The 25,570-nt window shown below is 43.9% G+C and overlaps 1 long non-coding RNA gene across 2 annotated transcripts; it reads left to right on the top strand.

Annotated features, from left to right (window-relative positions):
- Nucleotides 1–22: 22 nt before the first annotated feature.
- Nucleotides 23–22,418, top strand: LOC132397932 (uncharacterized). 2 transcript variants are annotated; one of them, XR_009513489.1, is made up of 3 exons: nt 23–112; nt 18,272–18,699; nt 21,260–22,418. It is a non-coding gene; the product is annotated as an uncharacterized LOC132397932 (long non-coding RNA). The 2 variants fall into 2 exon arrangements; XR_009513488.1 differs by having other exon boundaries at nt 18,272–18,658; nt 21,260–22,417.
- The last annotated feature ends 3,152 nt before the right edge of the window (nt 22,419–25,570 follow it).

Below are 25,570 nucleotides of genomic sequence, written 5' to 3'. Positions count from 1 at the left end.
AAAGCGCTGCTGGAGCCCAGCAGGGCGGCCGGCGGCCGTGGAGGGGGACAGACAGTCGATATTTCGGGCCGAGGTTGAGAAGGAAGGGCGGGGAAGGGATACAAGCTGGCAGGTGGGTAACCAGGCGAGGGGGAAGGGAGGGTGAAGTAGGAAGGTGGGAGATGTGGAGGGCTGAAGAATAAGGAATCTGATAGGAGAGGAGGGTGGACCACAGGAGAAAGGGAACGAGGAGGGCAACAGAGGCAGGTCAGCAAAAGAGAAGGGGGAATGGAGCAAAAGAAAAGGAGTGAGGGGCATGAAACTACTGAAAGTTAGAGTTTATGCCATCAGGTTGGAGACTACCTGTGGTGAACTACATAGACCTGTCTGGACATGCCCCTCTACTGACTGCTCCTGTGCCTCCTCCCACAGACCCCTGTATAAAGGTGATTGGAGGCACTGCTCCTCCCTCAGTCTCCAGGATGTTGTGTGGTGGTCTCTTGCAGCTAATAAAAGCCTATCGTTCGCCTCCCGTCTCCAAGAGTTATTGATGATACATCACTACCCATATGGAATATGATGTGTAGCTCTTCCAGCCTGAGCTTGGCCTCATCGTGGCAGTAGAGCTGTGTCAGAATGGGACTGGAAGTGAAATTGTAGTGTTCATGGACTCCAGGCAAGGAAGACAATGAATGACCACATTTAGGTCACCTCACCCGCAGGTCTCTGCTGTCCCAGAACAGTGTCTGATTTGAAAACAGTGTAATGCAGGTGTAATTAAGACTGTGCTCTGGCAAAGTTGAGTATTAACCACAATATCAAGGTTGTAGAGAATACCCTGTTTAATGGCATTTTGGCACATGGAAATTGACTCTTACAGAATTTACAAATAACTACCGGAAATATTTTAAAATACAGAATAAAAAAGTCAAAGTCAGGGTTATTGTTATACAAACAAGTAGGAGGGGTGATTGATAAGTTCATGGCCTAAGGTAGACGGAGTCAATTTTAGAAAACCTAGCACATTTATTTTTCAACACAGTCCCCTCCTGCAGTTACACACTTAGTCCAGCGGTCGTGGAGCATACGGATCCCTTCTTTGTAGAGTCGGCGTATTGGACCTCCAGAAGTGGTCCACAGCAGGGGTGATAGATAAGTTTGTGGCCTAAGGTAGAAGGAGATGAGTTATACAGCTCTCGTTATATGTATCTGCAGTTTAACTCTTTGAGTGAAAATGCAGAAAGTTTGAAGTTAATAACTCATCTTCTACAAAGAAGGGATTTGTATGCTCCACGACCGCTGGATAAGTGTGTAAATGTGGGAAAAATAAATGTGCTAGGTTTTCTAAAATTGACTCCTTCTACCTTAGGCCACAAACTTAACAATTACCCCGCGCACATGCATGCACAGGAGCAGTGAAAACCTTATTTGCTGAGGCATTACAGGAAATTCATTCTTGTAGAAAATATGTGATGAAAAATTAATAAAATGTGAAAGAAACTAAAATTTTTGTAATTTTTTTTGCCGAGGATTCAAATGACAGAAAAGCAGGATATGGGCAGTTGTCTCAGCATGCAACCTTTTTGCAATGTGGGGTTTACTGTCATTTTTTTTTTCATCGGAGCTCTTGTTGATGTGGCCTACAGAGTTCTACTCTGGGTCAACATCAGCAATATTCCTAACACAAAAAGTGGTGAACACCTTTGAAATATTCCTGTCAAACCATGTGATCGATCCACTGTTAGTAAGCTTTCATGTGTACACAACCGAGTTTGATTTTACAAACTATGCCAGACCAAATGAATAACTACTTTGGTTCTGTCTTCACTAAGGAGGACATAAGTAATCTTCTGGAAATAGTAAGGGACCGAGGGTCTAGTGAGATGGAGGAACTGAGGGAAATACATGTTAGTAGGTAAATTGAAGGGATTAAAGGCAGATAAATCCCCAGGGCCAGATGGTCTGCATCCCAGAGTGCTTAAGGAAGTAGCCCAAGAAATAGTGGATGCATTAGTGATAATTTTTCAAAACTCCTTAGATTCTGAATTAGTTCCTGAGGATTGGAGGGTGGCTAATGTAACCCCACTTTTTAAAAGAGGAGAGAGAGAGAAACTGGGGAATTATAGACCAGTGAGTCTGACATCGGTGGTGGGGAAAATGCTAGAGTCGGTTATCAAAGATGTGATAACAGCACATTTGGAAAGAGGTGAAATCATCGGACAAAGTCAGCATGGATTTGTGAAAGGAAAATCATGTCTGACAAATCTTATAGAATTTTTTGAAGATGTAACTAGTGGAGTGGATAGGGGAGAGCCAGTGGATGTGGTATATTTAGATTTTCAAAAAGCTTTTGACAAGGTCCCACACAGGAGATTAGTGTGCAAACTTAAAGCACACGGTATTGGGGATATGGTATTGATGTGGATAGAGAATTGGTTGGCAGACAGGAAACAGAGTGGGAGTAAACGGGACCTTTTCAGAATGGCAGGCAGTGACTAGTGGGGTACCGCAAGGCTCAGTGCTGGGACCCCAGTTGTTTACAATATATATCGGAGATGCTGCATTTAATTCCCTCGTCTAAATCATTAATATAGTTTGCGGAGATGCTGCATTTAATTCCCTCGTCTAAATCATTAATACAGTTTGCGGATGACACGAAGCTGGGCGGCGGTGTTAGCTGTGAGGAGGATGCTAAGAGGATGCAGGGTGACTTGGATAGGTTAGGTGAGTGGGCAAATTCATGGCAGATGCAATTAAATGTGGATAAATGTGAGGTTATCCACTTTGGTTGCAAGAACAGGAAAACAGATTATTATCTGAACGGTGGCCGATTAGGAAAAGGGGAGATGCAACGAGACCTGGGTGTCATTGTACACCAGTCATTGAAGGTGGGCATGCAGGTACAGCAGGTGATGAAAAAGGCAAATGGTATGTTGGTATTCATAGCAAAAGGATTTGAGTACAGGAGCAGGGAGGTTCTACTGCAGTTGTACAAGGCCTTGGTGAGACCGCACCTAGAATATTGTGTGCAGTTTTGGTCTCCTAGTCTGAGGAAAGACATTCTTGCCATAGAGGGAGTACAAAGAAGGTTCACCAGATTGATTCCTGGGATGGGAGGACTTTCATATGAAGAAAGACTGGATCGACTAGGCTTATACTCACTGGAATTTAGAAGATTGAGGGGGGATCTTATTGAAACGTATAAAATTCTAAAGGGATTGGACAGGCTAGATGCAGGAAGATTGTTTCCGATGTTGGGGAAGTCCAGAATGAGGGGTCACAGTTTAAGGATAAAGGGGAAGCCTTTTAGGTCTGAGATGAGGAAAAACTTCTTCACACAGAGAGTGGTGAATCTGTGGAGTTCTCTGCCATAGGAAACAGTTGAGGCCGGTTCATTGGCTACATTTAAGAGGAAGTTAGATATGGCCCTTGTGGCTAAAGGGATCTGGGGGTATGGAGAGAAAGCAGGTACAGGGTTCTGAGTTGGATGATCAGCCATGATCATACTGAATGGCGGTGCAGGCTGGAAGGGCTGAATGGCCTACTCCTGCACCTATTTTCTATGTTTCTATGTAGATAACATCAGAGAATGTTATCAGGGAATGAAACTTCCTCCACCCAGCATCTTGTTAGCAAATGTACAGCTGCTGGAGAACTAGATTGAGGATGGAAGGGTAAGATTGCTGTATTGAAGGGAAATGAGGAATGGCTGTGTTCGGTGTTTCACAGAGACATGGCTCACTCCAGACGTGCCAGATATGTTGCTAAGACTCAAAGGCTTCTTGATACACAGGATGGACTGGACTGCTGTTTTGGAGAAGGCAAAAGGTGGGGGCTGTCTGTTTCACGGTAAACTCTTTGTGGTGCTGGGACGTGGCAGTCTTGTCACAATCTTGTTCTGCCAACCTAGAACATCTAACGATTAAGTGCCAGTTGTTCTACTTACCAAGAGAGTTCTCTGATCCTGACCGCGGTTTACATACCACCAAAGGGAAACATTTGATGTATTAAGTACTGCAATCAACAAATAAGAAACAGCCTACTCCGATGCCTTTCAAATCATTGTCGGGGATTTCAAATAGACTTGTTTGAAGATCTCTGCAATTTATCATCAACGTATCAGCTGCAGCTTCAAGGGTCCCAATGCACTTGGCCACCGTTACACTATGATTAGGAATGCCTACTGTTCTGTGCCTAGTCCACGTTCCAGGAAATCCGATCACTCAGCTGTCCTCCTACACAGGTGGATGTACAGTCATTGCAGACAGGCAGAGGCTAAAGGGCCTCTGATGTCCTTATCCAGAGATAAGGACAACAAGCAGGAGGCTGGGGATTGCTTCAAGTCAGTAGACTGGGCTGTGTTCAAGGACTCATTGGAGGATCTAAACGAATACATCACAGTTGTCACAGACTTTATAAAAACAGTCATAGGTGAGTGTGTCCCCACAAAATAATTTCTGGAATGAAGCCCTGGATGAGTCACGAGATCTTCAATCTGATGAGGGTCAGATCAGTGGCATTCAGGTCTGGCGACCAGGTGAAGCACAAGAGGTCCAGGCACGATCTCTGAAAGCCATCTCACGTGTGCAGTAGCAAATCCGGACCTACTTGAGTCACTGAGACTCTCAACGGTTGTGGCAAGGCTCGAATCCTGCAAAGTGAAACCAAGAGACACAGGTGACAACAAGGCTTCACTCCCAAATGAGCCTTTTCTGCTCGCTTGGACCATCAAACCATGGAGGCACCTTTATGAACTTCCACCGCCCCTGATGACCATGTGATCTCAGTCTCTGAGGCTGGCGTGGTGAACCCACAGAAAGAATCCGGCCCAGGAGGGATACCTGGCCGAGTACTAAAGATCTGTGCTGATCGGTTGGCAGGCGTGTTCACTGAGATCTTTAACCTCTCGCTTCAGTGGTCTGAGTACCCAGCTGCTTCAAGCAAGCTTCAATTCTACCAGTGCCTACGAAGAATGAGGTAACTTGCCTCAATGACTATCCTTCAGTAGCACTTACATCCACACTGGTAAAGTGCTTTGAGAGGTCAGTGATGACACATCTCAGCTCCTGCTGGGAAGCAATTGGATCCACTCCAATTTGCCTTCTGTCACAACAGGTCAACAGCAGATGCCAATTCATTAGTCCTTCACTCAAAACTTCACATCTTCACTCTGGAAAGCGAAGATGTATATATCAGGATGTCCTTCATTGGCTATCGTTTTGAGGGAATGATACTCTCATCCCCTCAAAACTAATCAATAAGCTTCAAGGCCTCTGCCTCAATACCTCCTTGCGCACCTGGATCCTTGATTTCCTCACATTCAGACCCCAGTCAGTTCGCATTGGCAACAACATATCCTCCACAATCTCCCTCAGCACAGGCGCACCACAAGGCTGTGTGTGTGGCCCTCTGCTCTAATCACTTTATACTTGTGACCGTGAGGCTAAGCACAGCTCTAATGCCACATTTAAGTTTGCCGATGACGCCACTATCATTGGCTGAATCAAAGAAGTTGACAAATCAGCATATAGGAGGGAGACTGAAAATCTGGCTGAGTGGTGCCATAACAACAGCCTCTCACTCAATGTCAGCAAGGCCAAGGAGATGATTATTTATTTCAGGAAGAGGAAACTGAAAGTCCATGTGTCAGTCCTCAGGAGATCAGTGATGGAGAGGGTCGGCAAATTTCTCAGCGTTACCATTTCAGGGGATCTATGCTAGAGCCAACATGTCAGTGAATTACGAAGAAAGCACAACAGTGCTTCTACTTCCTTAGAAGTTTGCAAAGATTTGACATGTCATTAGAACTTAGACAAACTTCTATAGATGTGTGGTGGAGAGTGCTCTGGTATGGAAACACCAGAGCACTCTCCCTTGTATGGAAAAGTCTACAGAACATAGTGGATACGGCCAAGTCCATCATGGGTAAAGCCCTCACCACCTCTGAGCAACTGAGCACATCCACATGGAGTGCTGTCGCAGGAAAGCAGCATCTGTTATCAACCCCCCCCAACGTTCCAGGCCATGCTCTCTTCTCACTGCTGGCATCAGGAAGAAGGTGCAGGTTCCTCAGGATCTGCACCACCAGGTTCAGGAACAGTTATTACCCTCAACTATCAGGCTCGAACCAGAGGGGATAACTTCACGAACTTCACTTGCCCCATCACCAAACTGTTCTCACTGCCTATAGACTCACTTTCAAGGACTCTTCATCTCATGTTTTTGATATCTATTGTTTATTTATTTATTAGTGTTATTAATATTTTTTATCTTTCCTTTGGTATTTGCATAGTTTGGTGTTTTTTTTTTGCTTATGGGACTTTTGTCCATCCCGTTGGGTGCAGCCCTTCAGTGATTATATTGTGTTTTTTGTAGTTACTGTGATTGCCCCCAAGCCAAGAATCTCGGGATTGTGTATGGAACATCTTTCCTTTGATAATAAATATACTTTGAACTTTATGAATTAACTACATTAAATATGTGGTCAGGTTTGACTACAAGCTGAGCACCTGATCCACCCTTGCCACAGTTAATATTTCTTGAGATCACCAAAATCTACAGTCTATCATGGTTCACTGAGAAACCCTGGTCTCTCATTTCACCACAGAACCTGGTACGGTACAGTAATGGCCCTTCGGCCATGATGCCGTGCCAACCTTTTCACCTATTCCTAGATCAATCTAATCCCTCTATCCCACATAGCCTCCATTTTTCTTTCATCCAAGTGTCTATCTAATGTTCCTAATGTATCTGCTGACAGAATGTTCTAGGTACTTATCGCTCTCTTGACTTTTCCCCTAAACTTTCCTCCACTCACCTTAAATGGATGTCTTCTGGTATTGGCCATTGCTGTCCTGGAAAAAAAAGTACTGGCTATCTATTCTATCTATGCCTCTTATCTTGGAGGCCTCCTCTGTCAAGTTACCTCTCATCCTCCTCCGCTCCAATGAGAAAAACTCTAGCTCACTCAACCTTTTCTCACAAGGCATGTTCTCTAGTCCGGGCAGCAGCCTGTTAAATCTCCTCTGCACCAACTCGAAAGCTTCCAGATCCTTCCTGTAATAAGGTGACCGGCACTGGACACTATTCTCTAAGTGTGGCCTAATGAGCTTTGTAGAGCTGCAGCAATATCTGCATCTGCACCCCTGTCCAATGAAGGTTAGCCTTCTTAACAACCCTACCAACTTTGCAACTTTGCGTGGCAACTTTGAGGGATCTATGGATGTGGACCCCAAAATCGTACTGTTCCTCCACACTGCTAAAAATCCTGCCATTGACCATGTACTCTGCTTTCCAAATGGTTGAATTTGGAGGGCTCATCTTTGTCCCTCAAGTTGCAACACCCTATATTTGTCATGCCTTAGTCTGATCACCTGGGGGCGCCAGAGTCCTCCAGGCTCTGCTTCTCTGATTATTGGTTATTTTCACTCCTGTCTTGTTTTAGTTATCAGTGCACTTGTGCCTTGTTTTGTTTGTCTATTTAAGTTCCCCCTGTTTTGATTGTGTTTGCTCAGTGTTGAGTTTACTGTATATAATGAATTCTTGAGTCCTAGTCCATGTTCTCTACTAGCCAATCCACAAGTGAAGATTCTTTGATCAATTCCATCCTTGCCTCTGGTCTCCACCTGATTGAAACCTCTCCTGATAGGCCACTGATTAAAGATACTGAACTTCACCATAACAATCCCAGTTCAAACACATCCTGGCAATCACTCCTAACACCCGCGGTGTCTGTAGGCTCTTCAACTTTGCTGACAAGAAACAGATGCCAAGCTGCTGTCTTTTATCAAAACACTAAACTTTCATTTAACAGCAATGGATGGTATAATGATGAATCAAAATCATACAACGTAGTCATAGAACATTACAACACAGATATAGGCCCTTCGGCCATTTAGTTTGTGCTGAAATATTGACCGATTGCTCTGCAAGTCCCACTCACCTGCACCCGTGGCAGAGCTTTCCATCCCCCTCCCATCCATGTACTTATTCAAGTTTCCCTTAAGTGTGGAATTCAAACCCACTACAACCATTTCTGCTAGCAGCTCATTCCATACTCTCTCCACCCTCTGCGTGAAGTAGCACCCCCTCGTGTTCTCCTTAAATATTTTACCTATCACCCTCAACCCATGACCTCTATTTCCAGTCTCACCTAGCCTCAGTGGAAAAAACCTGCTTGCATTTTTCTCTCATAATTTTGTACACTTCTATCAAATCTCCCCTCATTCTCCTATGCTGTTGGGCATAAAATCCGAACCTATTCGACTTTTCCCTGTAACTCTTGGTCCTCAAGTCCTGGCACCATCCTTATAAATTTTCTGTTCACTCTTTCCATCTTATTGATATCGTCCCTATAGGTAGTAAACTAGGAAAGAGTTTCTCAAACTCTATTTATTTTATTCCTTTTGCATTAATTATTTATATTTTATTGTAATCATTTTTTATGTCTTGCACTGTACTGCTGTTACTGAACAACGAATTTCACGATACAGTATGTCATTGATAATAAAGCTGATTGTTACATTGGACTAGAGAGTATAAACTGCAAGAGGGGTTGACAAGCTTGGTTTGGTTTTACTGGAGTGTTGGAGGCTGAGGGAATACCTGATAGAAATTTATAAAATATAGACGGTCAGAATCTCTTTCCCAGTCAAATACTAATGGACAGAGCTTTAAGGCGAAAGGGGGAAAGTTTAAGGGAGATGAGGAGGGCAATTTTTTTTACACAGAGAGCGTAGGTGTCTGGGACGTGCTGCCAGGGGAGGTGGTGCAAGCAAAGATTCAATAAAGGTTAGCTTTATTTGTCACACATACATCGAAACAGACAGTGAAATGTATCACTTGCATCAACGATCAATACCATCCAAGGTTGTGCTGGGGGCAGCCTGCGAGTGTTGCCATGGCCACATCTTGCTAATCCTAACTCGTACATCTTGGACTGTGGGAGGAAACCGGAGCACCCGGGGGAAACCCACGCGGTCACAGGGAGAACGTACAAATTCCCTACAGACAGTGACGAGAATTGAACCCCAATTGCTGTAACTGGCATTGTAAAGCATTATGCTAACCGCTATGTTACTGTGCTGCCCTGACAGATATGACAGTGGTCTTTAAGAGGTATTCAGAGAGAGATATGAATGTGCAGGGAATGGAGGGATGGGGACCTCGTGCACATATATGAGGGTCGAAAGGCCTGTTTTTATTCTGTATTGTTCAATGCTTGCTTATATACAGAATAACCTTGAACAGCGCAATTGAGTAGAGAAAAGAAAGAAAACTGAGAGGAAAGGACTTGCTAGATTGCTGTCATCATTGGGGTATCAATAGGACAGAGAGTTTGAGTCTTTTTCCCAGAGCAGGGAAACCTAGAATTAGAGGTCTCGGGTTTAAGGTGAAAGGAGATCTGAGATCAAGGTGTTTGCACAGAATACGGGGTGGGAGGAGGGTTGCGTGGGTCTTAAACATCACTGTTCCGTCTAAGCTGCGCAGATGCACGGCCGCACAGTAACGGAAATGTTCCCGCGCTCGTAGCCTTCGCGCAGCTGGAATTCTCTTTTATATAAAGTGCTGCACATTTTACAGGCTGTCTTAAATACAGCAGATTCTGCAGATACGGACTCCAGACTTGTGAGGTTGGTGGCTGGTTGGGGGACTGCTTTGTCAAGCGTCGTCTCTCTGTCCATTGCAAAAGGCAGGATTTTCCGGAGGCCACCCATTTCAATTTGACTTCCGTTTCCAATTCTGGTACATCTGTCCACAGCCTCCTTTACTGCCACGATGAGGCCAAACTCAGGATGGAGGAGCAACACCTACTTCACATTCCACCTGGGTAGTTTCCAGCGATGTTCTGGTGGCTATACATAATACTTCTAATTATAGCTCTTCTGAACAAATCCCACTGAAATTTGCAGCATGTCATTTCCCTTTAAGCAATGTACTTTCAAATCCAGTGGTCTGTAATTGATTCTGATATAGTTATTATTCTATTACTGATTTATTGTGTATCCCCCCAAGAAAATGAATCTCAGGGTTGTATATGGTGACATATATGCACTTTGACAATAAATTTACTTTGACTCTGAACCTAATGGCATGAACATCAATTTCTCCAACTTCCTCAATTTCTCCCTCCTCCCAATTTCTCTCTTTTTTTCACTCCCTATTCTGGTTCCCCTCTCACCCGTTCTCTTCTCACTTTCCCATCACCTCCCTCTGATTCCTCTCCTCCTTCCCTTCCTTCCATGGTCCCCTATTAGATTCCTTCTTCTTCAGCACTTTACCTCCTCCCCCTCTCTTCTCCCAGCTTTTTACATATCCCTCCTTCCCCACTTTCACCCTCACCTGGACTCACCTAACACCCGACAACTTGTACTCCTCACTGTTCCCTCACCTTTGTGTTCAGGCTTCTACACCCTTCCTTTCCAGTCCTGACAAAGAGTCTCGGCATGAAATGTCGACTCTTTAATACCCTTGCCAAAATGCTGCCTGATCTTCTGAGTTCCTCCAGCATTTTGTCTGTGCTTCTGTCTACATTATTATGAATCTCTCTATGGTGTGTCACTCATTTAGAGCAGTGTATGAAATAATGTATAAGAGGCAAAAACATTGTTCAAAGTAACAGGAAAGGTGTAGGGACAAGCTTCAGTGGACTTTTGCCTCCCTCCCCCCCTCCCTATTCCTTTCTGGTCATCTAGCCTGCAATACCAGTGGCTACCAGCTGGCGGTAGTACTGAGAAGCCCAAGAGACCCACCAACCAGGCAGAGAGTGGCACCGAACCTGTTTGTGAAGCAGACTTCGGAGAACGCTGCGTGTTACTGTATTCCGAGGGCCGCATCTTTACCATTGGGGAGTTTACTGTTACGCTTCATTCCTGAAGCAGTCATCTGCTACAGAGGCCAGTGATCCAGTGGTTGCCATGGCAAGGTCGTTTTGGGAGCAGTCTCTAAACGTGCTGAGGCGTAAACTTTCACAGCGCTGTTTTCATCTTGCTGACCCAGTAATGTTTTGTGCCACTAATTATCTATTGTGGACTTTGCACTTGTGAATGTGATAATGCCCCTTTAAAAAGAGTCCACTCTCATTAAAGCAGCCCTCAAGCATGCACAGCAAATTATGCGCAATATAAGTGTAATCTAGCTCCAGTACTCAGCCAATAGAAGGAACAGCAGAGGTCAGGCGTGGCATATTCATTATAAAAAATAGGACAAAAGGAACGGTGAAAGATTATTCATCTCATGTAGCTTGCTGTGTTGTTTGGCTTCATATATAGAACCAGACAGGAACAGGACGCTGTAGCCTCTCTCCTGTTGCAAGCTGCCCTTATTAATGTCCTTCCTCCTGAGTCAGGAATCTGTCATCTTTTAATGTTTCAAATCAGTTCAGCATTCCCTGCGCTAGATGGCAGTCCACTCCATCTTCCACACCGAGGAAAGAGGAGGCTCTCCTTTAATCCCGCCGAATGCAGGATCATTCCGGGAATGCGGTCGATGTGCCAAGGACTGTCTCAGTTCAGTCCCTCCCTGCACTCCCTTTCTATTGTGGAGATTAAGGGAGTGTAATTTCAAGCCGATTAGAGGGAAGTATGGGCGTGATGTTAGAAGGAGGTTTTTTTTTACACGGAGAGGGTTGGGTGTGTGGAGCGCATTGCCAGGGGTGGTGGTTGAGACAGATACATCAGGGATAATTCAGAAGCTCTTGGTGATAGAAAAATGGAGGGAGGGTTAAATTGATCTTAGAGTAGGTTAAAAGGTTGCCACAACATTTTGGGCCAAAGAGCCTGTACTGTTGTATGTTCTATGTGCTATTCAGGTCTGGCTGTTCGTCAAGCACCTGATCTTCTCCTGACTGTTACCAACCTCAGGTAGAACGCCACAAAGAGGCCATTCAGCCCACTTACCCCATGTTTTGTATAATCTGCCCAGTTAGAGTCAGAGTGTACCACAGCTCTGAAACAGGCCCTTCAGCCCATCTGGTTCATGCTGATCTAGTCTTATCTACCTGTACCCAAACAATATGGTCTCATCTACTGGGCGCCAAGGTAGAATAGCAGTTAGCGTGATGCTAGCACAGCTTGTGGCACCAGAGTTCAAATTCATTCCCAGTACCGTCTGTATGGCGTTTGTACATTCTCCCCATGGCCAAGTAGGTTTCTTCCCACAGGCTAAAGATGAACCGGTTAGTAGGTTAATTGGTCTTTGTAAATTGTCCTGTGATTTGGCTAGGGTTAAATAGATGAGTCGTTGGACCGGAAGGGCCTGTTCTGCACTGTGTTTCTAAGAAAACAAACAAATAAACATATAAATAAATAAATAATGTCCCCTCAAGCCCCTCTCATCCATGAAAGGCCTAATAGAGTTTTCATCCAGAGGATGCCTTTCATTCTCAGTGGAACAGTCAAGAACCACAGGACACAGCCTCAGAATTGAAGGATGACTCCTTAGAGATGAGGAGGAATTTATTTAGCTAGAGGGTAGTGAATCTGTGGAATTCATTGCCATGGATGGCCATAGAGGTCAAGTCATTGGGTATATTTAAAGCAGAGGTTGATAGGTTCTTGATTGCTAAGGGTTTCAAAGGAAAAAAGCCCACATTCATTCACTCTATTTATATACCTTCAAAATTTTGCATACCTCTATTAAATATCCACTTCTCCTGTGTTCCAGGAAATATGTTCTAACTTATTCAACCTTTCCCTGTCCGATGAATTCCATTCCTTGTTTTTTTTACCCCACCACCATGCATTTTTTTTCTTTTCGAAGTGAACCTCCAGTTCCCTTCTGAAGTTTTCTGGAATATCTTACGTAAAATTTCCTAGCTTCCCTCTCCCATTAATTGCTGCGTTAATCCCAGTCAGGACTCTCAGGTAGGACGCCAAGGGTCACTTCTTCAAATTGGATCTTGGCAGATCTTCCATCTGACACCAGGGATCAACCTTGAAATACCTCTGTGTGCCCAGAAGTAACAGACTTCCTTTCTCTTGAAAGTTGCCCCAACACTATGTTGCAAAATGCTGCTTGTTGATACTTATCACAAAAAGAAAATTGCCCATCAGGCAGAAGGAATCAGGAACCATAAAATTTAATGTGGCCCATTCCCAAGCAGAGTTCCTCAAAAGACAATGCCTACACTTTGATATGTGTTTTTTTCACTTTCTAACCTGCTGGATCACTCTTGTAAACGACCGCCGGACCCTCTCCAAATCCAGCATGTCCTTTCTTAGATAAGGGGCCCAAAACTGCTCACAATACTCCAAGTGCGGTCTGTCCAATGCCTGACAAAGCCTCAGCATTACACCCTTGCTTTTATATTCTAGTCCTCTAAAAAATATGCTATCATTGCATTTACCTTCCTTACTACTGACTCAATCTGCAAATTAACTTTAGGGAATTCTGCACGAGGACTCCCACGTCCCTCTGCACCTCTAATTTCTGAATTTGCTCACTGTTTAGTCTGTGCCTTTTACTGCTTCTACCAAATGCACAAACACAAGTTGCTGTAAACAACACATCTGATGTCACATGGGAGGAACAGCTTAGCTCTTTACACACAAAGGTACAATGTTCACTTATTGACCTTTCAAATGATCGTCAGTGTGGCCACCTTTCTGGACAATCCTCCCTGTTTACTGAGGTGCTTATGGTTTAAAAAAAAACAGACAATGAATAAAAGAAAAAGTAGGGCTAGTCACTTGAAGGGTCTCAGCCCAAAACGGCAACTATTTATTTCCTTCCACAGCTGCTGCCTGACCTGCTGAGCTCCTCCAGTATTTTGTGTGTGTTGCTCAAGATTTCCAGCATCATTGTCACCACCCTCTGCCTAAAGAAATTCCTCCTGAAAGGCCATCCTTATATACTGCAGCTGTGCCCTCTGGTCCTTAACTTCCCCACTATAGGAAACATCCTCACCACATCCACTCTGTCCAGGCCTTTCAATACTTGGTATGTTATCTGTATATTCGGTAGATTTGGGGAAGTTGGGGGACACACAGCAGTGCTCATCCAGGGATCAGCAGTGGAAGTGGTGATCCCTGGATCATCAAATTCCTGGATGTAAACATCTCTGAAGATCTATCCTGAGCCCAACAAATTGATGTAGTTACATAGAAGACACCACAGCGGCTAGATTTCATTAGGAGTTTGAGGAGGCTTGGTAGGTTACCAAAGACACTGGCAAATTTCTACAGGTGTACCATGGAGAGGTTCTAACCGTCAAATCACTATCTGGGATGGAGGGACCACTGCACAGAATTGGGAAAAGCTGCAGAAAGCTGTAAAGTCATCCAACTCCATCGTGGAGTTCCTAAGACCTTCAAAAAGCAATGCCTCAAGAAGGTGTAATCCATCATTAAAGACCCCCATCACCCAGGACATGCCCTCTTCTCATTCCCATCAACTAGGAGGAGGTGCAGGAGCTTGAAGACACATATTCGATGTTTCAGGAACAGCGTCTTCCCCTTTGCCTCCTGAGTTCTGATTGGCCAATGAACCCGCGAACAATTGTTTTGCTCTCTTTTTGCACCACTTAATTTAAAATTTTAAATGTATTTCTTATTGTAATTTATAGATTTTAAAGTAATTATGTATTGCGATGTACTGTTGCCACAAAACAACAAATTTCAAGACATTTGCCGGTGATTCTGATTCTGAGAGGTTACTTAGGCCTTTCAATATTTGTTAGGCCTGAGCAGTAAGCAGGGATGGTTACTCAGGAGGGCAACTATACCTGTGGAACTACCGATTACCATTGTGAAGGTCAAGAAATGGGCATTGTACCTTTGGGTGTGAAGAGATAAAGTGCTCAGCACATGATCCTCCAAGTCCTTATCCAAATGCCTGTTAAATGTTGCAATTACACTTGCCTCCACCAGTCCACCAGTACTCACCCCCATTTCTGTAAGGAAGATACTTCTCATGTCTCTTTCAACCTCTTCCTTCTTATCTTGTAAATGACAACTCTAGTTTTGGACTCCACAACTCTAGGGGAAAGACTATGACAGTTCATGTTATCCGTACTTTCATGATGTTATGAACTTCTATGAAGTTCCCCTGTCATTCTTCTACATTCCGAGGAATCAACCTCTCCCTAACCCTCAGGTAACGTCCTCTCCAACTTCACAATATCCTATAACTTGGTGACCAAAACTATACGCAATACTCCAAGTGTGATCTCACCAACAGCTTATTATGTCTCTACTCCAGACTCGATGACCTGACAACATGATAAACAGCTTCAGTGAACTGTTCACCTGTACTGTCTGTTCCACAACACTCATCAGTACCCTGCCATTCACTGTATAGACCCTACCGAGGTTTAAATGTCCAAAATCACACTAATCTAAGTTGAAATCCATTTGACATTCCTCCCATGTGACTTCTGCTGTGTTGTACAGTAGATCATAGCCAGATATCATTACAGCAACTTGTAATTGTACATTTTGTAGAAGGAATAAAGACATGAAATTAGAGGTGCAAAGGTACTTAGGAATCTAGTTCCACAAAGGTTAGCTTGCAGGTTGAATTGTTAGTAAGGAGGGCAAACATAATGTGGCACTCATTTGAAGAGGACTAGACTACAAAAGCAAGGATGTAATGCTGAGGCTTTATAAGGCATTGGTCAGATGGCACTTGGAGTTTTGTGAACAGTTTTGGGCCCTTTATCTGAGAAAGGAGGTGCTGGCATTGGAAAAGGTCCAGCAGAGGTTTGCGAGAATTATCCTGGGAATGAAAGCATCTTATGAGGAGCCTTTTAAGGCCCTGGGCCTGTACTCACTGGAGTTTAGAAGGATGAAAGAGGATCTTATTGAAACCTAATGAATATTGAGAGGCCTAGATAGAGTGGATGTGGAGAGGATGTTGCCGATATTTGGAGAGTCTAGGACCAGAGGGCATGGCCTCAGAATACAAGGATGTCCCTTTAGAACAGAATTGAGGGAGAATTTCTGTTGCCAGAGGAAGGTGAATCTGTGGAATTAATTGCTACAGATTGACTGTGGAGGCCAAGTCGACGGGTATATATAAAGCAGAAGTTGATACGTTCTTGATTAGTAAGGGTGCCAAAGGTTGCGGGGAGAAGTACGAGAATGGGGGTTGAGAGGGAAAATAAATCCGCCATGGTGGAATGGCAGAACAGACTCGATGGGCCAGATGACCTAATTCTGCTTCTATGTCTTTTGGTCTTATGGTCCTAACATGCCAAATTCACTGAGTAGTTCAATTCTTTGAGGATGGGGTCTGCAGAGTGGATGTGGAGAGGATGTTTCCTATAGTAGGTAAATCTAAGACCAGGGGACACAGCCTCAGAACAGAGGGGTGTCTATTTAGAACAGAGATGAGGAAATTTTTTTTTTAGCCAGACGGTGATGAATTTGTGGATTTTTTTGCTAGACAGTTGTGCAGGCCAAGTCATTATGTATATTTAAGGTAGGGGTTGATAGGTTCTTGATTAATCGGGGTGCCAAAGGTTACTGGGAGAAGGCAGGAGAATGGGGTTAAGAGGGAAGATAAATCAGCCTGGTGCAATGGGGGAGGAGTCGATGGGCCTGAAGGGCATAACATGCAAAATTCACCGTGCAGTTCAACTCTTTGAAGGTGGGGTAAGGTTGGCTGTCTGTGGGAATGTCTTCCCCTCCTGTCCTGCTAATGGATATCCTTCTTGGACATCTCCTGGGAGCATCAGTGGGTCCCCACAGTTTGTCACAGAGTTCAGCTGGAACCAGAACCAGTTGGTTAATTTCAGCTTTCGTCTTATCGAATTGGCCGTCTTTGATGTACCTCAGCCAATTTTCCCTTTGATTGCTTTCAGCTTCATGATTTTATCAGAATGTATTTATGTGCTCAGACGAGTTTAGAGATATTCAACCCCCATCAAGGCAGCTAAGGAATTTAAACTTAGTTAATTAAGTAGAAATGGGATAAAATGTTAATATTGGTAATGGCAATTCTTAAACATTGATTTTAAAAACTGATTTGGTTCAAGCCTTCATTGAAGAGAATCTTGCATGCCTGACATACACGTGATTCCAGACCAATAGCCAGAATGGCTGACTCTTCATTGACCCGTGAAGTGACTGGGGAAGCCACACAGTTCAAAAGGTGCCCTTCGGAGTAATGCCTCACACGCCGTGAACAAATAAACACAATTACTCCAGTGTAACTTGGGGTAAAGCTGGAGTTTGTGGTCCTGTTATCGGCTTGTCCTGAAGTTGATACCAAAGATCAAGGCCAGAAGGTCAACTGGAAGTCTGGAAGTCAAAGCCCGATGGTCGAAGTCCGGGATCCACGAGTCTGAAGCACACTAGAGAAGCTGGAGGCCCATTCTCCATGTCTGCCAGATGCCGGTTCTGGGGTTGGAGGACCAGTGGGTGGGAGAGGGAAAGAGCTTGCTTTGCTGTTGTTTCGTTGTGTTCCGTGTTGTTCTGCTGAACACTGTGGGCAGGCTATGTTGGCACCGGGAAGTATGGTGACTCTTGCGAGCTGCCCCCAGCAATCCTTTTGTTGTGCTGGTTGTTAACGTACACAGCATTCTTGGATGTACACCTGAGAAATAAATCTGAATCTGGAGATCTCTGAAACTGGCAATCGTTGTTCTCTTCTGGTTCAGGGTCTTGGCTCCCATATCTGCGAGGTCTCCTTGTGAGCGCCATTCTCGTTCACTTCCTTTGATCAAGGACCGGTTTGATTTAAGTGTTTAAGATGTTAACATGAAGACCCATTAGGACTTCATAGCTGTAAAAAGAAAGTCCATAGCTCTGGGCACAAACAAGAGAAAATCTTGTAGATGCTGGAAATCCAATCAACACACACAAAATGCTGGAGGAACTCAGCAGGCCAGGCAGCATCTATGGAAAAGAGTAAACAGTCGACGTTTCAGGCTGAGACCCTTCAGAAGAAAACATGAGGAGTAAAGTCAAAAGGTGGTTAAAGGGTAGTTCTGGGTGCGTAATCCACAGGGTGCATGTAGGTAACAAGATTCCATTGTATTACAGAACACCAGCATAGACAGAAGATTGGCTGACCAGAAGGAGGAAAAAGGGGGGAATAAAGGGTGTGTTTTCTGGTTGGCTGCTGCTGACTTGTGGTGTTCTGCAGGATTTGGTGTTGGGTCTGCTACTCTTCTTGTTGTATGTTAATGATCTAGATGATGGGATTGATGGCTTTGTGGCCAAGTTTGAAGACAATACAAAGATCAGTGGAGGGTTAGGCAGTGTTGTGGTAGCAGGGATTCTGCAGAAGGAATTGGACAGATTAGGAGAATGGACAAAACATCTTTAATATCTCTATTCTTCTCTTTCAGGGTATTTTTGAAGACCCTGACCTGGAGTTACACGTTGACTTCGGTTCTTTGTGGGATTGGGACTCACTCTTGGGGTTTCACAACTGACCATTATTCGACATGCCAAGGAAGTGGCCCAAGAGCTTAGCTCACCTTCAGAGGGCCAGGATCTCTGGAGATGGGCAGATCGAAGGCCAGTGTGCCGGCAGGAAATCGGTGTGCCATGGGAGCTGGAAGATCTCTGGCTGTGTGCCCAGAGACCTGAGATCTTTGGGGACAGAGCTCGGAAAAAGCGACGCAACGGACTTTCAACATTGTAGACCAGCAAGTTGCTTGTTATGTCTCCCCTCTCGCTGTGAAACAGAGACACCTCTTTCTCCCTTATTAGGGAGAGAGAGAGAGCCTGTGGTATGTCAAATACTGGGTGAACGAGTAGTCTGTGGGATATTGTAAGTCTGTGTCTTTGCTGTCGCTTTGCTGCATGCTTGAGTGCTTGGTGGTGGGTGCCAATGCTTTTTTTGCTGGTGGGGGTGGGGGGTATTGTTGCTTTACTGCCACCTGCCCGTGGGAGGGGGAGCTGGGGGGTGGGGTTTGGGGTTCTACCATTTTTTTTTGGGAAACTCCTCTGTTTTTGTGGATGGTTGTGAAGAAAAAGCATTTCAGGATGTATACTAGTGGTGTGCCTCAGGGATCTGAACTGGGTCCAATGTTGTTTGTCATATATGTTAATGATCTGGATGATGGGGTGGTAAATTGGATTAGTAAGTATGCAGATGATACTAAGATAGGTGGCGTTGTGGATAATGAAGTAGGTTTTCAAAGCTTGCAGAGAGATTTAGGTCAGTTAGTAGATTGGACTGAAAGATGGCAGATGGAGTTTAATGCTGATAAGTGTGAGGTGCCTACATTTTGGTAGGAATAATCCAAATAGGACATACATGGTAAATGGTAGGGCATTGAAGAATGCAGTAGAACAGAGTGATCTAGGAATAATGGTGCATAGTTCCCTGAAGGTGAAATCTCATGTGGATAGGGTGGTGAAGAAAGCTTTTGCTATGCTGGCATTTATAAATCAGAGCATTGAGTATAGGAGTTGGGATGTAATGTTAAAATTGTACAAGGCATTGGTAAGGCCAAATTTGGAGTATTGTGTACAGTTCTGGTCACTGAATTATAGGAAAGATGTCAACAAAATAGAGAGAGTACAGAGGAGATTTACTAGAATGTTACCTGGGTTTCAGCACCTAAGTTACAGAGAAAGGTTGAACAAATTAGGTCTTTATTCTTTGGAGCGTAGAAGGTTGAAGGGGGACCTGATAGAGGTATTTAAAATTATGAGGGTGATAGATAGAGTTGACGTGGATAGGCTTTTTCCGTTGAGAGTAGGGGATATTCAAACAAGAGGACATGAGTTGAGAGTTAAGGGGCAAAAGTTTAGGGGTAACACAAAGGGGAACTTCTTTACTGAGAGAGTGGTAGCTGTGTGGAACGAGCTTCCAGTAGAAGTGGTAGAGGCAGGTTCGATTTTGTCATTTAAAAAACATGGATAGGTATATGGACAGGAAAGGAATAGAGGGTTATGGGCTGAGTATGGGTCAGTGGGACTAGGAGAGAGTAAGCATTCGGCACGGACTAGAAGGGCTGACTTGGCCTGTTTCCGTGCAGTAATTGTTATATTGTATACATTTCTCTGACATTAAATTGTACCTTTTAAACCTTTGAGACCTTTGTGATGGAATACACCACATGGAAGTGTACTTTTATCTACTGTGGTTGAAAGAATAGAAGGAATAGACTATTCTGTAAACGGGGAACAAATTCTGAAATCAGAGGTGCAAAGGCACTTGAGAGTCCTAGTCCAGATTCCCTAGAGGTTAACTTGCAGGCTGAGTCGACGATAAGGAAGACAAATGCAATGTTAGCATTCATTTGAGAGGACTAGACTATAGAAACAAGGATGTAATGTTGAGGCTTATAAAGTGTTGTGCAGACCTCGTTTGGAGTAGCATGAGCAGTTTTGGGCACCACATCTAAGAAAGGATGAGCTGGCATCGGAAAGAATCCAGAGAGGGGTCAGGAGAATGATCCTGGGAACGAAAGAGTTAATGTATGAAGAGTGTTTGCTAGCTCTCGGCCTGTACTCACTGGAGTTTAGAAGAATGAGAGGAGTATCTCACTGAAACCTACCGAGTATTGAAGAGCCTAGATAGAGTGGACATGGAGAGGATGTTTCCTATAGTGGGAGAGTCTAGGACCAGAGGGCACAGTCTCCGAATTGAAGGATGTCCCTTTAGAAAAGAGATGAGGAGGAATTTCTTTATCCGGAAGGTGGTAAATCTGTGGAATTCATTGCCACTGATGGCTCTGAAGGCCATGTCATTGGGTATATTTAAAGTGATTGATTGGTTCTTGATTAGTAAGGGTGTCAAAGGTTATGTGGAGAAGGCAGGAGAATGGGGTTGAGAGGGAAAACAACTCATCCATAATCAAACAGCAGAGGAGACTTGATGGACCAAATAGCCTAATTCAGTTGCTATGTTTTATGATCTTATGGTCTAAGACTCCCATTTCTAATAACACCCTTTCATTGTGAATTCCCTGCCACCTTCGGTTTCTCCCTCAGTTAAAAAGGCCTAATGATGTTAAAATTTGACAGTTTCAGTGTGTGGGGTGATGCACACTGCGATGTTTGGTTCTAGGTTCTGTGTCATTGGTTACTTAGTTTATGAAGAATAAGAGACCATGGGCTAGATTCTGTATCAAGTCCGTACCATGGCATCGAGATGCCAGTGCGTAGAGCAACTTGCTGATGTCTTATACTGTACCCTTGCTGGATGTGGTCAATGTCTTTCCTTTCTCCCTACCCAATCCCTCCGGAGCAGAGCGAATAATCCCCAGGATGAGATTTAAATCATTGTACAGTAGAGTTCCTTGGAGTGAATATGACCAATATCCTGTTCTCATCCAACCATGTTGATGTCACAGCCAAGTAAATCTCTCTTTCCTCAGGAGGCTAAAGGAATTCAGCGGGTCCTTGTCGACTCTTTTTCCATTGATGCATTTTACATGATACATCTCGGCTTGGTACGGCAACTGCTCTGCACGTGACTGCAGGAAACTGCAGAGCGTGTAGATGTAGCTCAGCACATCAAAGGAACCAGCCTCCCCTCTATGGACTCTGCACTTCTCACCACCTCAGTAAAGCAACCAGCATGTTCAAAGACCCCACTCACCCCAGGCATTCTCTCTTCTCCCCTCCAACTGAGCAGAAGATACAAAAACCTGAAAGCACATTCCACCAGGCTCAAGGACAGTTTCTATTGTGTTGTCATCAGACACTCGAACAGACCTTTTGTACAATGAGGTGAATCTTACAATGTGCCTCATTAGATCTTGCTCCTTATCATTTACTGCACTTTCTCTGTAGTTGTTAAACTTTCATTCCACATTGTTATTGTTTTACCTTGTTCTACCTCAATGTGTGATGTTTTCATCTGTATGCAAGACAAATCTTTTACTGTATTTTGGCACAAGAGTAAACCAATACCAATAGACACGCAAGAGATTCTGTAGATGTTGGAAATTCTGAGAAGCACACATGAAATGTTGGAGAAACTCAGCAGCTCAGTACTTATGGAGGGGAAATGAACAGTTGTTGTTTTGGATCGAGACTCTACATCAGAACCAGAAGGAAAGAGAGCAGAATTGATATTGGGAGGGGGAGGAGTGCAAGCTGGTGGGCAATAGGTGAATCCAGAGGAGGTAAGGGGGTAGACAGGTGGGCACAGGGGAAAGTGGGGATGATGTGGGAGGCTGGGAGGCGATAGGTGGAAGATGCAAAGTGCTGACCATGATAGAATCTGAGAGGAGAGGACAGTAGACTATGGAATAAGGGGAAGAAGTTGGGGAACCAGAGGGTAAAAGGTAGGTTAGCTAACATTCAGAGGGTGTGAGAATCAAATCTAATAAATTAAATTAAATCTAATAACACAGGTTGAATGTCCAAGTTGGTGAGGTCTTCCATTGATTCTATTATGGTTATTATTCTATTATTGATTTATTGAGTGTGCACACAAGAGAATGAATTTCAGGGTTGAATATGTTGACATATATATGTACTGTGGTAATAAATTTACTTTGAACTCTGAACTTTAAACATTTTGTGAGACATTTCCATGATGAAGCCAAAAGGTACTTATACCAAAAACTTAACAGTTCCTTTCCCTTCACAGGTGCTGCTTGACCCACTGAGTTCCTCCGACAGATTGTTGCTTTATATCTTATTTGCCTAGATATCCCTGTAAATTGGTGCCTTTGTCAATATTTCCATCCTCAGAATATCACATTTTCCCAAAATAGGTTCCATTTAAAACATAAGATATTCTATTTGGAGGCATTAGTAAATACAAAGATCTACAACAGGAAGGTCTTTATCATGTGCCAGGATTGCTAAATTAAAACTATTACCGTTGGCAAATGTTCGGTTATTCCCATTTGTCCTTCCATTGCCAGCAGAAGATATTCTATCCAAGCCTGCTCCGTGTCCTGAGCCAGACACCAGTGTTGAAAGCCTACAGAGCCATCAGCTTCACGATGGCATCACCATACGTGTACGTTCTTCAACGATTGTACACCAAACCCCTAGCAGCAGAATTAGTCCATTCAGCCCATTGAGTCTGCTCCGCTGTTCCAAGATTGCTGACTTATTATCCTTCTCAACCCCATTCTCCTCCCTTCTCCCTGTAACCTTTAATGTCTTACTAATCAAGAACCTATGAATCTCCACTTTAAGCACACCCAATGACTTGGCCATCACAGCTGTCTGTGGCAGTGAATTCTATAGATTTAACTCCCCCTGCTAAAGAAATTCCTTTTCATCTCTGTTCTAAAGGGATTTCCTTATATACTGAGGTTCTGACCTCTGGTCCTAGACTCTCAACAATTGGAAACATCCTCTCAGCATTCACTCTATCTAGGCTTTCCAGTATTTAATAGGTTTAATGAGATCCTCCCTCATTCTTCTAAACTCCAGTGAGTACGGGTACAGAGCCATCAAATGCTCCTCATATATTAACTCTTTCATTGCAGGAATCTTCTTTGTGACCTCCTCTGGGCCTTCCTCAAAGCCAGAACAACCTTTCTTAGATAAGGGGCTTAAAACTGCTCACAATATTCCAAATGCAGTCAGACTGGGCACAGGACAGAAGTACAATTATGAAGAAAGCAGGGCAGAAGCTCTACTTAGGAGTTTGTAAAGATTCGGCATGACATCTAAAACTTTGACAAAATTCTATAGATGAGTGGTGGAGAATACATTGACTGGCTGCATCACAGCCTGATATGTCCTTGAATGGAAAATCCTACAAAAAGTGGTGAGTATGGCCCAGTCCATCACGGGTAAAACCCTCCCCACTATCAAGCACACCTACCTGGAGTATTGTTGCAGGAAAGCAGCATCCATCAGGGACCACCAACACCAGGGTCATGCTCTCTTCTTGCTGCTGTCATTAGGAAGACAGTACAGGAGCCTCAGGACTCACACCACCAAGTTCATGAACAGTTAACCATCAGGCTCTTGCACCTGATGGGCAACTTCACTTACCCCATCACTGAACTGTTCCCACAACCTATGCGCTCACTTTTAAGGACTTCCTCTCATGTTCTTGATATTTAATGCTTAATTATTTATTAGTATTATTATTGTTATTTCTTTCCTTTTGTATTTGCTCAGTTTGTTGTCTTTTGCACACTGGTTGAATACCCAATCTGGTGCGTGGTCTTTCATTGATTCAGTCACGGTTATTATTCTGTTACGGATTTATTGAGTATAGCTGTGAGGAACTGAATGTCAGGGTTGTATATGGTGACATATATGTACTTTGATAATAGATTTACTTAGACTTAGACCAACACCTTATAAAGCCTCAGCATCACATCCTTGATTTCATATTCTAGTTCTCTTGAAATGAATACTAACCTCACACTGGACTTCCAATTGTGGATGGTATCCAGGACGGTGATCTGAACCAAATGGGACAAACTGGAGGCAATTGAGAGGAAGCTTGCTTCCTAATTAGAGGTCATCATGGTTAAGAAAGTCTGGTAGGAGGTGGCAGAGGGAATGCAAACCAGTGACCAATATAAATGTGGAAGGCTTTGGAGGCCTGGGCTGGTATGTCTGGGAGTCAGAGGCTGAGTGTCTGCAGGCCCAGGCCACCTTCTAGGGGCTTGTGCTGATGCTGTTTTGTTTTGCTGCTTGTGTTGTTCTGCTGAACGTGGTTGGCGTGCTGTTCTTGTGCCGAAATGTGTGGTGGCAATTGTGCGCTGCCCCCAGCACATCTTTACGTTGTTAAAGCCAATGGCACAGTTCACTGTGCATATTTTTCGATGTAAGTCTGATAAATAACAACAACACTGAACAACATTCATGGAACTGTTTGGCAGGCAGATTTACAGCTCTTTATAGAACTCACATCTTTTCAATCAATTGATTTCAATATTTTAAATCAGCACCCAGATCACCCTTCCCTACTCCCATCGCCTCTCCCCACCCCACACACACCCCTCCACTCTTCCCCAGTCCAGTACCCTCAGAAATGAAACATCTCTTCCTCATTCTAATCCATTTATAACCATATAACAATTACAGCACGGAAACAGGCCATCTCGGCTCTTCCAGTCCGTGCCGAACGCTTACTCTCACCTAATCCCACTGACCCGCACTCAGCCCATAACCCTCCATTCCTTTCCTGTCCATATACCTATCCAATTTTGCTTTAAGTGACAATACCGAACCCGCCTCTACCACTTCTGCTGGAAGCTCATTCCACACAGCTACCACTCTCTGAGTAAAGAAATTCCCCCTCATGTTACCCTTAAACTTTTGCCCCCAAGTCTCAACTCATGTCCTCTTGTTTGAATCTCCCTTACTCTCAATGGAAAAAGCCTATCCACGTCAACTCGATCTATCCCCCTCATAATTTTAAATACCTCTATCAAGTCCCCCCTCAACCTTCTATGCTCCAAAGAATGAAGACCTAACTTGTTCAGCCTTTCCCTGTAACTTAGGTGCTGAAACCCAGGTAACATTCTAGTAAATCTTCTCTGTACTCTCTCTATTTTGTTGACATCTTTCCTATAATTCAGTGATCAGAACTGTACACAATACTCCAAATTTGGCCTTACCAATGCCTTGTACAATTTTAACATTACATCCCAACTCCTATACTCAATGTTCTGATTTATAAAGGCCAGCATACCAAAAGCTTTCTTCACCACCCTATCCACATGAGATTCCGCCTTCAGGGAACTATGCACCAT

The sequence above is a fragment of the Hypanus sabinus genome, chromosome 8, assembly GCF_030144855.1.
Source record: "Hypanus sabinus isolate sHypSab1 chromosome 8, sHypSab1.hap1, whole genome shotgun sequence".
Classification (NCBI taxonomy): domain Eukaryota; kingdom Metazoa; phylum Chordata; class Chondrichthyes; order Myliobatiformes; family Dasyatidae; genus Hypanus; species Hypanus sabinus.
The sequence above is the reverse complement of the archived record's forward strand: the minus strand, read 5'-3'. Positions and strand labels throughout refer to the sequence as shown.